A 16,054-nucleotide genomic window follows, 5' to 3' on the forward strand; every position below is an offset into this window, starting at 1 on the left:
TGTGGCGGTAAACAAAACCGCCTTCTAACTTCATGATAAATTACTCCAGATAAATGCGTTTATAACTTCTTTCGAGGATCGGATCATGGATGTTTTCAGACACATTTCTGTCTCCGACTTCAGTTATTTTTAAACCTGTTGTTTGGGTTCGCAATTACTTTTCCGGTTTAGTACGCGGAAAAACAAGAGGGAGGATTTGGCCCAGCAGTGGGACGATATTGGCTCGTGAATAAAATATTATTTTTTCTTCAAGTTTAAGTACCTACTGTAGAAATATATGCTATAATTTAATATACCATTGAAGTTTCATTAAACATGAGAATTATGCAACAAGCTATAAATATTTCGGCTACCGTTACGGTGTCATAAAGTCAAGAATAATTTTAATTATACTTTCGGTTGTCTATTTGATAACGTTAGATAACCTAAGTGGCAATAATGTAAGAGACGAATTGTGATATGCCTTTTTATAAAGGTATCTGGTTTCTGAAATGTTTCACTTTAGTATTTACTCAATAATGTATGTTTATATATTTGCTCGGATACACGATAAAGATTATTAAAACCGGTACAGAAGACTAGCACTACAAACGTTATCGGAGATGCAAATTCCCCTAGACGACTGAATTAATGCCTCGCTCCTGTTAGCTATGCTTTTAGAGGAAACTTAAAATTGCTATATTTGCTTGGCATGATAGGTAAATTTGTACGTGACGCTGAATCATTGGGACATGGTATACCTTTATACCTAGCGGCGTAGCACGGTGGCGTTTTTATCCCTTGTCACCATACCTGTCACGTCCTAACAAGTATGTAAGTGCGAAAGGGACGCGCATAGTGATAGTCGATAAAAATGGAACCGTGCTGCGCCCGCTAGAGTCTATTCCATATAGACCTTAAGACAATGTAAATAAAAAAAACCACTTGCTTTTTTATTCGGCTAATGACAGAATTCCATAGATACCTACAACTTGTTGTCTCATTGGCCGGCATGTTATTTTGTCTAGATGGTTACGAGATCCATAAACAATAGACATTACAGTAATTAGATAATAACTTTATCACGTTTCAGTTTATGGATTTATTTACCTCTGTATCTAAGATGTGCTCAGTATTTACGTATATAGGTAGGTTACCTGTTGTGTTCTAATTTTATTTCTGTACAACTTACATATGTAAGGTATTTTATGTATTAAATTTTGTAAAATCAATTGTTTTGCACCACTTTATCACTCGATTTTTTTTTCCGGCAGTAACGGTTAAGATAAGATAAGATAAAGATAAAAGATAAAAAATAGTTTATTCAAGTAGGCATATTACAATGCGCTTATGAACGTCAAATAAACCTAGGTTGATAAGACCACAGGCACTATTTTTAAACAATGTCCTGCACCTACTTTTTTTTTTAACCGACTTCCAAATCCCAAAGGAGGAGGTTATCAATTCGGTTGTATTTTTTTTTTTATTTTTTTTTTTTATTTTTTTTATTTTTTATGTTTGTTACTCCATATCTCCGTCATTACTGGACCGATTTTAAAAATTCTTTTTTTGATTGCATGTATATGCATACAGATTGGTCCCGTTTTTGTCAAAATCCAGTTCTGATGATGGGATCCATGAGGAATCGACGGAACTCCTCAAATCTTAAAGGCATACATATAGTGATTTTTGTGTTTTTATCAACAAATCAAGCATATACATTCAAAAACGTGACATTTGATGAAGTGGAACTGCTGATGATGATCAGAACGGAACTCTTCAACGACGCATAGTTCACCTTTGGCGATTTGTCCTCTTCCTTATGTTTGTTAAGCAAGTTAAGTTTTTAAGCAACATTTTTGTCAAGCTTGAGTTCTGATGATGGGATCCATGAGAAATCGAGGGAACTCCTCAAATTTTAAAGGCATGCGTATAGAGGTTTTTGTATTTTCATCAGAAAATCAAGCATTTTCATTCAAAACTGTCGCATTTGATGAAGTGGAACTGCTGATGATGATCAGAACGGAACTCTTCAACGACGCATAGTTCACCTTTGGCGATTTGTCCTCTTCGTTATGTTTGCTAAGCAAGTTTAGTTTTTAAGCCACATTTCTGTCAAGCTCGAGTTCTGATGATGGGATCCATAAGGAATCGAGGGAACTCCTCAAATCTTAAAGGCATACGTATAGAATTTTCTGTATTTTCATCATAAAATCAAGCATTTTCATTAAAAACTGTCGCATTTGATGAAGTGGAACTGCTGATGATGATCAGAACAGAACTCTTCAACGACGCATAGTACACGTTTGGTGATTTCGAATTTCGATTTTGACTTGGACTGGGACCCGGACTCGTACCCGGATCGGAACCGGACCTGGACTCGGACTCGGACTTGGACCCGGACTCGGACCCGGACTCTGACCCGGACTCGGACCCGGACTCGGACCCGGACTCGGACCCGGACTCGGACCCGGACTCGGACCCAGACTCAGACCCGGACTCGGACTCAGAGACCTGGACCTTGACCCGGAAAATCACTATGATACCTAAACTAAATAAACCGCTATGATTACCTACCATAAAATGTAGGTATATAGTATGATGATGCCAAACCCCTCCCGCTCATACCCCCGTACACCGCACGGCATGCGCCGTTAAGTAGGTTAGGTTAGGTTTGAACTGCGATCCTCACAGACCAAACAAAAGTGGGTTAGGTTTGGTTAGCACTGCGGGCTTTACAGAAACGAAATGCTACTAGAAAAGTGGGTTTGATTAGGTTCGAACTACGATCCTCACAGAACCGAACTGCAATCAGAGAAGTGGGTTAGGTTAGGCTAGAACTACGACCCTTACGGAAACGAAATGCTACTAGAAAGTACTGGTTTTACCTCCTTTTCTACATAGTGCACCATCTACCATAATTTTTCACCGGGCCCCATAGAAGTCGGTTTTTTTTTCTTAAAAATTATTTATCAAGAGGTTCATTAATAAAAATTTAATAAAAACAAAACATAAAAAACAATTAAATGAAGTAAGATCCGCTACCTCTCTTCCATGGACCATACCATACAGCACCATGGGTCAGTCTAACAGCTCACGATTAGGGTCAAGCTCCAAGGTCCGACATTACATAATTCCTTAAACATTCAATGCCTAATTGTTGCCCGACGAGTGCTCGCTATTGTTCGTCTTGATCGATAGATCGACACCAGATTGATACTAAAGTACTCTAAGCAGTAGCCGAACCATTTAATGTAATGATGTTCTATTAGTAACGAGAGGCTATTGATTGATGAACGATGTTAAATGTTAGAACCAGGGATCGGTAATCGGTATTTTTAGTTTGGGAACTAAAACGGTATTCTTTCGTTCTTTGTTAATTGTTTCATTTCCAATTGGGCAATGTAATAAATACGAAGTCGTAACCTAGAAGCTCAACTGAAATCTACATTTTGAGTACAAAATATAGGTATATTAAATATATTAAGAACGGGTCACTCACGTATTTTAAGTCCGTTCTTAATATATTTAATATGTCTGTGTCTCACGGAAGTTTTGTTACAAAATATAGGTAATTCAAAATACTGGCGAACTACCCTTTATGGTTATTTCGAAGTTTTCGCAAAAAATCGGTTCCAATCCCTGGATAGACCCATAGAATTGGTATTTAAAATACGTTAACAGGTGTAAATTATAGGTGTAAATACGTTAACAGGTGTAATATAAAAAAGCAAGTGCTTTCCAAGCTAAAAGTACCATCTCATAGGAACAGCTTCTACGCGCATTTCACAAAAATGGCACGAAAATGTCTATAAAACAAAACAAACAAGGCACCCAACTAGCCCAAAACTAAACAAAGGTATTATTTTGTTAAATTTTCACCCGTTTGCGTCAGCAATTTGGTACGGTAAAATTCTAAACTCAGCAAATGGTCACTTCAAAGGAGCAAAACTAGTGGTGTTCTTCGCTAACGACGCGAACACTCGTTCCTTTTCTACAAATTGTCCTACTGCTGTAGAAAGGGGTTTTAACGTCTGCAAGAATGGCTGAGCTTGTCCGTTCAAGCATTTCATACATAGAGAACTTGGTCGTAAAAACTACACATCCTGTAGATACCTACCTACTGACCAAACATATTGTTTTAAGCCCGCTTTTGCTATCCTATTAGGTGTACGTAAATTCCTGAAAATCTCAGTCTATCTACCATCAATGGTCAGTAGAAATAAAACTTGTTTGTGATAATTTAATAATATTTCAGTCTGATCAAAGCGAGTAAACGCAATTTCAGAACTACTGTGGACTGATTTATTACTTGACTTTTAAAATAAATGTTCTCAATTTCAAACTTCCTTGAGCGAGTCGTGACAGCGAAACTACCGAGCATACGCTCAAGTATTTTAGCGAATGAATGTCCCTCTTTACTCCATATGTAGATGCAACCTTCACGACTAAGTTATTGAGTGCCAAAAATAGTTCGTCCAACATTTGGCGGTAACGTGATTTTATGTCCACAAAGCGATCGCGCGATCGTGACTTGGTCATCACTTGTTCCGATATCTTATTGATTTGTTGTATTGTCAGATAATGATCTCAACTTAGCAGTAGACTTATCAAGATACAGCTTTGTTATTATATACGCTTTTATATTTATTTTCATGGCAAGGAATCCATTCCAAATGCCACAAACATTGCCTTGGTATTTACATCGAACGTACGTAGACACTAACCTTTGCGGTACAGCGCAGTATCTACTTGCCATTATTTTGTTGATCATTAATTCAGGTCATTGTGCAAACAAACAATGGGCTGGTTATTAACAGCTGTCTAAAATTGATTTTTTTTCAATCGACAAGCATCAGAGGTGGACATTTTGAGTTCATTGTCAGACTGACCCTCCGAACAGCGAAAGTGTAGCACGAGTCAATGGCAAGACATTATCTACTATCTAATGATATGTCATAACAAAATAGCTAAGATAATAACAACCGGGCCTTTATAATCAGCAAATAACCGCTCACTGATATAATTGACAAACAATGAATTTTTAGACTCGTTTTATAACAGTAGCCGCTAATCAATTATTTCGCTGCCCATATTAATCATAGTATTGTTTAATATAAGTTGATAGGTTTTCCGATAATATCAAGCATTGATTAGGTACTAATAACAACTTCTCACGATATAATGCTTACTGCGAAATATTTATAGGCAGCATATTTATTGCATGCATTGTTTAGCGCATGGCGCGGCGCACACCCTCGCGCTTTCTAAGCTCGAAATTTCTCACTTCGTACGCGCACTATTAGGTATATTATACCTCTACATACCTAATCACCGCACCTTATAAAACAAAATCACAAGTAATCATATATAATAAGTTGATAAGCTTTGAATTGCCCTTAACTTAAGTAGCAATAGTTAAGTACATTTATTAAACACCAGTTTATGAAATTGGTTATTTTTCCACTTAATTAATCCAGTATTGTATTACGCACGCACTGGCTGCACTTAATGAGCAAATTTCTGGACATGATTAGCGCATCTGTGCAATTAACAGCCCGTCAAAACGATTAAACCTAATTTAATTCCGCTCATCAACCTACCTATTCATATTACATTGTATACGCGGACTAGGTACTTATAGTTCGTTTTTTTAGCACTAAGCAAAAGGTAAATTATTTTGACATGTCTTTTAGTTGAAAAACACTTGAATAATAAGTCACGTCAAACATGTAACAATTATGGATCATATATGTACGATTATCTACATTATTTTGCTTTCATAAGTAACAGTTCCAGTTTTATAAAAGCGTTTTTCATTTAAAAGACACTTTAAGATCGCGTAGTCTTTTTCTAAAGCTTTAAAAAAACGAATTATATACTTATATGATATTGGGATACTGCGGCATGTATAATCATCCAAATTCCTGTGAATATAGTTAATGTGGTCTGTGTCCCTATCTTTTAGAGTTCTAGTCCAGCAAAACAGTAGAAGGCGAATGACATTTGACATGACCGTGATATCAAGCGCTAGGTGAAGGCTTTTTGTGCGCCCATTGTGCTCGACATTCCGCAATACGCCCAAAGGAAAAAGGCTGTATCTCTTTGAATATGGTATACACTTTTATTACGTTTTCTTGAACGGATACCTCTGACATATAATTATACCCAGAATCGATTGATTTATTGGCGCAAGTTTCGACATTTTTAATGAAAAGGGGCGGGCTGCTGAAATTAGTTTTCTGACGAAGTAAACTCGAGAAGTTGATTAATAGTTTTGATAAGATTTGATTTGAATGAACAGAGCAAACAATAGTTGTCGCCCGTAGGACCTAGTGTTTTTTTTCTTTGTCGCCCTGCATCTCAGCATTCGTTAGGTATTTGCTGTCTGAGAGAGAGAGGCAGATAACGTAATTCTATGTTGGTTTTTCACGGTAGGTCCTCTGATTTCCGCAAACAATTAAAAGTGATAAGCTTACCTCATAAATTAACCCATAGAAATAAATATTAAGACACATCGAACTAATCTTAGAAAATTGGACAGGCCATATTCGTGAATACATTTCATGTAAAACCGATAGGTCCGATAGTCATTTATACGCAGTGAGTAAAGCCAACTCATCATTTGTTGTAGGTATGTAACAAACTTACTTTCACAAAATTTAAGACGTACACGCCAAATGCTCCAAAATAAATCACTTTGCAAACATAGTTTCACGCGTTTAGCAGCAAACATGTCTATTTTGACCAAACTTATGGCAGCAAATACGTCAGGGGTACGCAACCCACTGTAGTTTAGCATCGGCCTGAGCGGACAGGGCTCATCAATCTGTATCAGCCTGATCCCGGTCAGCTACCCCTGCATAGGTAAACCACCGCAGGCTTAGTGAGTCGCTTCCTACTGCCTAATTATTTTTCTTCGTGATTCATGTCAAATGACGTTCTAGGAAAACGCCACTGATTGTGATAAATATTGGCCTTCCGGCTTTTGTTAAAAGATTTAAAGGTTTAATATTCATATATCTATTAAACCTATTAAACCTATCGGTTGACGCAAAATTTAAGTTAACTTGTCAATATTCTTCCTTAATAAAACTGTGATACTAGCACTTGTTAATTGAACAACAATTAAGTAAGTAAGTAGGTAGGTAAGTTGAAGAAGATATTATGTAAGTAGTTACGTTTTGTAATCTACCCTTAACACGTAGGTAAACATATAAATAATTAATTACGAGTGGATTGATAGGGATATAAAATTAATAGATGTCACTGTCAATTTTCTTAATAGTTGGTGTCGTTCCTGCATTGCTGTCTGTCACTTGATTTAAGGTGACAGTCCATTTCCAACGACAGCTGCATTATTGTTCATTTTACTATAGAAATTGACAATAACAGCGACGCGTCCAGTATTAGTAGTGCAGCTGCGGTTAGAAATGGAATGTTACCATTATCAATGAATTAGTGATATTACTATTTTCCCGCTGATACAACGCTCCAGCCGTAATACACTACCGTAAAATGGGGTTACTTTGATTCGCGGGGTAACATTGATAATGTTTACGGTATACAGATCCCCCGAACGATCACAAACGGCTCCAACAAAAAAAAACATCTGACTATAGTGGTAATTACAAAAACATAATATATATTGCAACTAGTTAGGTAAGTATAATATTAATATTGCTACGAGCCTTTGAGGTACCTTACCTACGTCTATTTTTTGGGTCGTCGTCTATTTCATAAGGGGTCGTCCATCATGTAATCATATTTGGCCTATTTTTGACCCCCCTTCCCCCTTGGTGATTTTTGGTGACTTTATCGATCACATGATATCTGGACGTCCTCTAACACTACTGAGACGCAGCCCGGGCAATCAATCAATTATGTACGATTTTACGGTGGCTGTTTCATAATGCGGTTCCACGGTAAGGTCCTGTAGGCCTTGCATGGTGTTCTGCCTCCTCTACACTATCAGCGATGATCGTTGATAGTATCATCGTCTATCATCGGCAAGATCATCGTGCAAGCATCCACACTATCGCCTGTAGCAACAACCCGCCGATTCTCTTTGATGTGTTTTCTCCCAAAAACTGACAACTTACGGGTCGCAGCATGATAGACGATGATACGACAGTCATCGTCTATCATCGCCGATAGTGTATAGGAGCTATTCCACTACTCGTAGTCATATGTCCAATGTATTATAATTCAAACTAAAATTATATTGTCCTATAAGCTTAGTACGATGGGAACATGAACTCATCAATATTCCATCCGTTTAGCATGAAATATTAATGACTAATGAACACGACAGAGAACAACTGTAATTGGTGAGAAACTAATTGAATTTTGCGTACGAGTTATTATACCGATTGTTGCGAAAGGTAGCTAAGAGGTCACATTTTTCAATAAAGTATTAGGAAACAGTTTCTTTCTATACGGTATCAAACCAATTAATCATAAAAAAAGTTGTAGATAGGTAGGTATAATAGGTATCGCAATTCGCAACGCTATTTAATTATCCACAATGTTTTCAGATGTTCAGGATAACTCATAATATAAGACAATATTACGCTAGCAAGCGCTATTTGAAGAGTTGGATTTAAAAATAAGTGTACCGCGAACAAAGTTTTGTGCGGTACACTAATATAGTTGTATATACAGTGGCATAAGATATTTTGTAACTTATTTCAGGTGGCTATGACAACGCCGTAAAGGCGGGATTCCACCAGTATGCGGTACTATGCGGCACACGCATTTACATACTGAATATGCTTGTGCCGCACAGGCAAAGAAAAAGGAAACAAACGTATATTACATACAATTATTGCAAATATATTTAAACTGTTTCTGACGGTCCTTACAAACACTATCCAAAAGTTATAATTTAGAATAACGGGCAAAGTTTTGCCAGTTAAAAGCAATCAAGTAATTAAGCTCCAACCTACGACCACGGAATTCCATTTCCACGAAACAGGCTAAGCTTATTCCCAAATGCCCAACCTTGAAAGCGAGACACCAAGACCCACATTCTAATAACCTTTTAACAAATGCAGTTCAGACCGGCAGAAACATTTCGCCGGCATCACCAGTCGTCAGAGTTTTGCATAATAATGGCACAATGGAGCGAAATTGTACAAGCTTGTCTGTTACAAAATGCCGAGAAAGAACACCTCCTCGAAGCCGCCCTCTGCAACTCATGAATTATTCGAAGTTGTGACAATCGCAGTCTCACTACGGTACTCACAGTAAAAGAATCTAGCCATGTTTTAGCAAGATAAACGTAGTTATGATTGAAAGTTGAACCGGACTTAGTCAAGTGGAAATCTTGTACCTAAATATCTATAGAAATAACTAAAATATTTATTCGTACACAATTGGTTTTTTTTCAACCCTTTTACAACAATACGACACTAACAGAAGCCGGATCCTCTTGTCTCCAAAACTATACGCTTTTGGGGCATAGATCACTACTAAATAAACGTATAAAATAAAGACACCATTGTTCGTGTGCCGAATGTATCTACATGTACTTATTTATCCCCAGCTTACGAGTATAAAATAATTTCCAAGTGTATTCCGCTTAGCGTTTGTTTTAAAAGCTTATAAATTTGTTCCTTCCGCGTTAATTCGTAATTCAGAACAAATTAAACTTTAATATACATAGGAAGTTTTCAAGCGCGTGTTAGGGACCGATTCGGGTACATAGTTTTATGAATAATACTGACGTGTTATTTCTCTGTTACAGATCATCACTCGCCTTGGATTATGAGCTCCTGTGTGACGTACGTACTTAACCAACTCATACTTAAAGAAAGCACTAGTTCACAAAAAATATCATTGTAACCCTCCAAAAGTCAAATATGTTAGTAAAATAATACGCTTATCTTTATTCAATTGTTTGTGAAAATGTAATGCCTTGTAACCATTCGTCACACAAATTCGTATTGACACTGACCTCCATGGGATACAATTATATTAATAGGTACCACACATTCTACCTTGATTTCCGACAAGTAGGTAGTCACTGACTCATCACGACTCCCGCGTCTTTAAATCCGCATTTGAAATGTAAGTTGCTTCATTGTCTTCAGATGGCACAGGTGCAATACTATTGATGGAGACACAAACCATTGCTCAAATCGAAAAACAAACGCTTATTATTCTGAAGCTAACAATTGAGCACGATGATGTGACATGACATGCACGCTTTAAACTAAAATATAAATTACAAAACGTTTACGACCAGTATTTTTAAAACCATGGCCTTCGTAGCTACTCCGCCTTCTTCTATATGAAAATGAGAATAGTGTTAATCAATTTAAATAAAAGTTCTGCAATCAACAGCTGTAACCATTGATATGCGATAACATAAATCAATACCACTTAATTTCTTTATTTATATTCAATAACCGATAGTGAATCTAAAAATCATAAATACGTCAATGTCGATCTTTATCATTGCGAATACAAATCATTTACATTGGAGATTCGTATTAACTATTTGTATTTGTTTCATATCGTTGTGTATGAACTTTTGTTTCTTGTGTATGAACTTTACTGTTGTTTAGCCAAATAAAATTAGATTTCTAAGTTTCTAATTTGCGAATAAGAGTAGGCAGGCATATTAATTAATGGTAACATAATAGGTACTACTACATAACTTACAATACTCATTTTTATTAAGAAGAACAAAAGCTATACCTAAATGACTAAAAATAATGAGTCCTACCCTTAATATCTTATATTCTTATCTAGCTTTCTTACCTTTATGTGTATAGTATTAGCGGTGAAGGGTTTAATGAAGTAAGAAGCAACGGGGCTAGTTCTAAAACAATAATTAAGTTTATTGAGAGGCTCAATGTCGGCGGGGCGGAGCGCAATGGATTAGGGTAAACAGAATAAAGAAGCTTTTGTATCCGAAATTAAATGTCACCCGATGTCATTATTCAGGCCGCTTGACGCGCACGATCGCTGCCGACTGTTTGCTGTTACGGATGAGAGACTTTTATAACACACGATTGGGTTTCATTTAACATTCTAAGTAACGATCTTTTTCTTCAAGAATTAAGACAAATATTTTACGAATATTCCTTTTGGGATTATTTACTTTCTATCTTTGGTTTATGGCAAGTACCTAGTTCGGTATTCATAAACCTTTTCAAATTTGTGTTCAAAGGTGAGATGGTGCAAGAGTACCAAGTTTTAGTGAAAATATACGTGTGGCATATTATTCGATAGGTTTATAAAAATAACTGTCTAAAATCGCTTAGCTTCGAAGATGCAAAAAAATGCCCCACGCGTTTCGTAAAGATAAAACGACGAAAATGATGTAGGCATTTTGCGTTTTGGACCGTTCGCGATGTAGATTAAAAGCGATTAAAGGCAAAATATTACACTAGTCATTTTGCGTTCTAGACCGTCCGCGAATAACACCAGACAACGGGATCAATAATGATGCACGTTGCGTGTTTTATAGCAATTAGGTACGAGTATTGCAAGTCGAATTTATTTATTCATACGATGTCAGTTAAAGTTCGAATCAGGCCGTATGTCTTACAGACAACGTACGGCGGCGTCGGCGTCGTTGAATGAGTGTTTCAGTGGTGGTGGTGGTTATGAGTGCAATACCTTTTAGGCAAATATAATCGAACATTCAAATTATATTAAGTTCTAGAACATCGTGTAGTATAAAAGACATGGAACAAGCTAACCCATTAATTATATCTGTACCGGCTGTCGAAGATGCCTCCAAACCAAACTTTGCGCGTCGTACAATGGGATTCGGATATTATGCGTATCAAGCCCAATTTATATAATGCTTTGGAATACATTTATTTATTTGAATGAAACGATTCTTCTTTGTCATTTCTCATTTTAATACCCTCAATTCTTATTGTCTGTTTATGACTGAGTATTTATTCAAGATTACTTTGGAAATATCAGACGTACTTTACTTTTTAATACTTTTTTTATGTTAGAGAACGAGGGCCTTAAAGGAGGCTAAGAATGCTTTTAATTAACACATAAATACAAATAAGAATATAAAGAATAGGAGTAACCAAGTTAAACATTAATTAATATTAAATAAAATTATGTTATTTAATACTAAATTTAAGCCACCCGTCTAAAGGAAAATAAAATAGAATAGAAAATAAATATATGTGGCAAAATGAACACTAGTAAAACAATTAATTTATAATATTTATCACTACGGCTCACCCTTACGTCTGAGAAAGCGAAATAATGACAGACATACGCGAGAAAATACGACATCGTCTACCCAATTATTTACTACATTTCTACGCAAATTAAATGGGACTCAAACGGCGAGATTATCGCTTGAAAGCTTTTGTAAGTAGGTATTTTCATAAGTCATAACATACGAACAATCTAACTTTTGCGGCTCAAATTTTTAAATGCGACGCATTTATGTAATATGATTCTATTGTAAAACCGATCATAGGACGAAACATTATTTGTGTTCGCATGGATACTGTCTTATATTGTCTGTGGATTATACCGCTAGAAAGGGTCCCGACGACAGACTCCGACGATAGCGTAGCTCACCGAAGAGCGCTCTCTGAGGAATATAGCATTGTTATAACCCATTTTAATCATCTCAGCACAACTAAGCATAATAGCCCCGTCTAAATTTTAATTTAAAAAGCGGGCGGTAATGGCGAATGGCAAGTGTTCTCCTTTATTAAATAAAATATTATAAAACTATGAAAAAAAATTTATATGAGATCCTCACAATAAGCCCGATATGCCAGCAGCGCCATTAATTGAGCTTTTATTTGAGCTTTAACCATATTTACATTGGAGTAGGCGTGAAATTAACCCCCCTCCCAAATGTGAACATTTCGTGACATTTGCGAATTATTCAGTAATTCGCAAATTTCACGAAATGTTACCAACTTCATATCAATAGCGCATAAACTACACGTGTTCATTAAAACGATCGACGTAGCCCATAAGTTCCACCCTAATAAGCGCATCACTGAAGAAGCGCGTTTCCAAGTAATTGAGGTTTAAGGATTTCGCCATAATAAGTGGGTACTGGCAAGTTCGTCCGTAAGGCATAAATAAGCTGATCGTGCATGCCTCGTGTTTGAAATGAGATGTTTCGCAACGAGTCTATTGTTTATTGTGCGCGTACGCCAGGCTTAAACGCGGGAACAGGCGAGCGTAGGCACGTACTCACGTGCCGTACGTGGAAACTCAAGACAAGACACAGGCAAACCTAGTTCGAGAGCTAGGGTCCAGTCTACCTACCTTCTTACTTACTACGGGTTAGGTACACAGTTGCAAATAAAGATTTTTTACCTTCTGTTTTTTTGTACATATAAGTATTCATCTGCACCGAAGTCAATGAGAGTTTTCTCTCCTCGAACTTGTCTTAAAAAATAATACCTATTTTAAGTTTGATTTTCATTTCCACAAACTATAGGTACCTACCTATGCTTCTTAATAAGAGCTATTAAAACCTACTAGGTATCTCGAAAATAAAATAATAAAAAGGAGAAAATATTCAAATAGCCTATAATAACAGAAAGCCATGAAGTATATAACCCTGAAACATGAAATGAATATTTTTCAAATTTTGTGCTGTGGTAAGGAATTATTTTCTTTCAGTTATAATTTTACAATTGTGTCAATTAAACATTTAAAATATTACAAAAACTTTTTAACCAGATACATAGATTTTATAATTTTCTTTAACTCTTTTAAGCCTATAAAAATGTAAATGTATTTAATACCAAGGAGAGTGAAACTTGGATACTTGCTTCAGAAAAAGTAAGATAGGATTTTGCGTCATTGCGATTTTATAAAGAATATTGCGACAGTAGTTATATAAACTTGATAACGTAGTTGTAATACTACATAGGACGCACATAGGTTTAATTGATTTTATTATTACCAAAATGAAATACACAGTATATACGGGGCCATGAAATTAAAAAACATGGCGCGCTGCGCGAAACTTGCGACGGAAGATTTGGCGATCGCGCGGGTTTTTACGTTTTACCTCAATAACTCAGTCATCAGTTTTGACATCTGTCAATGTCAAAACTGGTGGTAATGGTTCTGGTATACTTACTGATAGTTTAAAGAGCTATCCAAATAACTAGTCAACTTCATTGGTGACCGAAGAGCTGACAGCTTTCTCGCGCAACGTATTAGCATTGCGATACAGCGGGGAAATGCTTCCAGCATCCTTGGCACCATGCCAAAGGGGCCACATTTTCTAGATATATTTTAGTTTTATTTTATGGATAAGTTCGTCATAAAATAAAAAACTAAAATTATAACTGAACTAATCTAAATTAAAATAAATCTAAAAAAGGGCCCCGCGTCATTGTGCCTAAGATGCTGGCAGCATTCCCTCGCTGAATGGTAATACTAATGCACTGCGAGAGGAAGCTGCCAGCTCTCTGGTCACCGGTTATATAATTATTATAATTAAGGTCAATGTTGCTAATTTCGTCATAGGGGCTATTCCGTCTACTAGCTTTTTTCTCGAACAACGAACAAAATTGATAATTTCGTCGACAAAGCTGCGATTTCTTTTAGTTTCAGCGATCAAAGCAAATGGTTTATTTTTCATACGATTGAACCTATGACGGAATTAACCACATTGACGTTATAATAATCTCGTAACTTGATGTTGTAAAATATAGGTAAATAAGATTTCATTTTGAGATCATTTAGAATCTGAAAAAATACGATGATACCTAAAACCACTAAAAATAATATGTAATTAGTAACCTAATCGGGCACTAATCTTTGTTCACAGAGGTGTAACGCGAAAGCGAATTCTCCTTGAGAATGGATTTCTATTCGCGCGCGCAGGGTTTACCTAACAAGTGTAGCAATTGTATTAAGAAACTTACGAGGCCCTTGTTCCATGTCTCCAATTTTTATATAGAATTCGAGAATTTGTCTGCACATATCTCCGAAAATTTTAATTTCTTCCTTTTTCCTATTGAGATGTAGAAAAACTGCAATATTTATGAAAATGCCAGAATAATATAGAGCAACATCGTGAAAATATCTGTGACTTTTAGTATTTGTGCGATAACAGTAAGTAAAAATAGATAACAATAAGTTCGACCTGCCATTCTTTAAATCTCTATTTCGTATAGAAATGTTTTAGTCCCAGAAAAAGATATAGGATTTTATTACAAAAATCATTCCTCTTGGATGTGAATTTAATTCGAAGACGAAGACGCGGCCAGAAACAAGTTTAATAACAAAATATTATAAAGGTATTCAATATAAACTAGAAGAGTTGCAAATAACCCGACTTGCAAGATAAATTACATACATGAGTATTTGCGAGCCAAAAAAACTAAAAATATAAATCATGTATAATCAGGTACATATTTGACTCTGAAACCATGTACTTTAATTAGCGTTTATTAGCAAGTGCATAAGCTAACAAACTCTTTAAAAAACTATATAAGCATCAGTGACTTACAACTTAATTATGGAACAGTCTTACACAGCTCATTGTACGTAAAACAATGCGTCACAGGTTTGCAAAATGCGCGAGCAACAGGGCGTTATCAGCGTTCTGCATTCCCACACAAAGGTAATATGTACCCACCACCTTTTACAACGTAACTGCTTTTTTGAAATACGGCGATGCACTCGGATAAGCGACACGGCGGCTCTGCGGCACAAGCCTCAGTGAAACAGAGGTGGAAGTTTCCCACAGACCGTGTGACCGGCCTTCCTCTTTAAACAATTTACGCCTAAGCACAACTAACAAAATTAAAAGCGTGAAGAAACGCTGTCACTCTCGATAATTGTAAACAATACGCTCCACTCTCGCTTTCAATAACAGTTGAGACATAATTTCACTATGTATTTAATTATTCTAAACTAGACTAGTTTATTAACATTGAACGCCCTATAATTTGAGAATTAGTCGCCAAGGCATAAAGTTCTCAAGCAAATTAACCAGTCGTTGTGACAGTAGGCGAATGACTCAATTTGTCAGAGTGAATCGTATCAGTTACTGATATATTAATGTTATGCTCAACTCATTGTTCTGTTTATACTCATG

At 36.3% G+C, this 16,054-nt stretch overlaps 1 protein-coding gene across 1 annotated transcript in view; it reads left to right on the top strand.

Annotated features, from left to right (window-relative positions):
* The first annotated feature begins 9,725 nt into the window (after positions 1-9,725).
* LOC134666744 (uncharacterized) overlaps positions 9,726-16,054 on the top strand; it is a 58,008-nt gene continuing 51,679 nt past the window's right edge. The window contains exon 1 of the mRNA XM_063524008.1: positions 9,726-9,764. The gene's annotated coding sequence lies outside the window, so the exon portion shown is untranslated. The remainder of the gene's footprint in view (positions 9,765-16,054) is intronic.

This window comes from Cydia fagiglandana, chromosome 8, assembly GCF_963556715.1.
Source record: "Cydia fagiglandana chromosome 8, ilCydFagi1.1, whole genome shotgun sequence".
In the NCBI taxonomy this organism is placed as follows: Eukaryota; Metazoa; Arthropoda; class Insecta; order Lepidoptera; family Tortricidae; genus Cydia; species Cydia fagiglandana.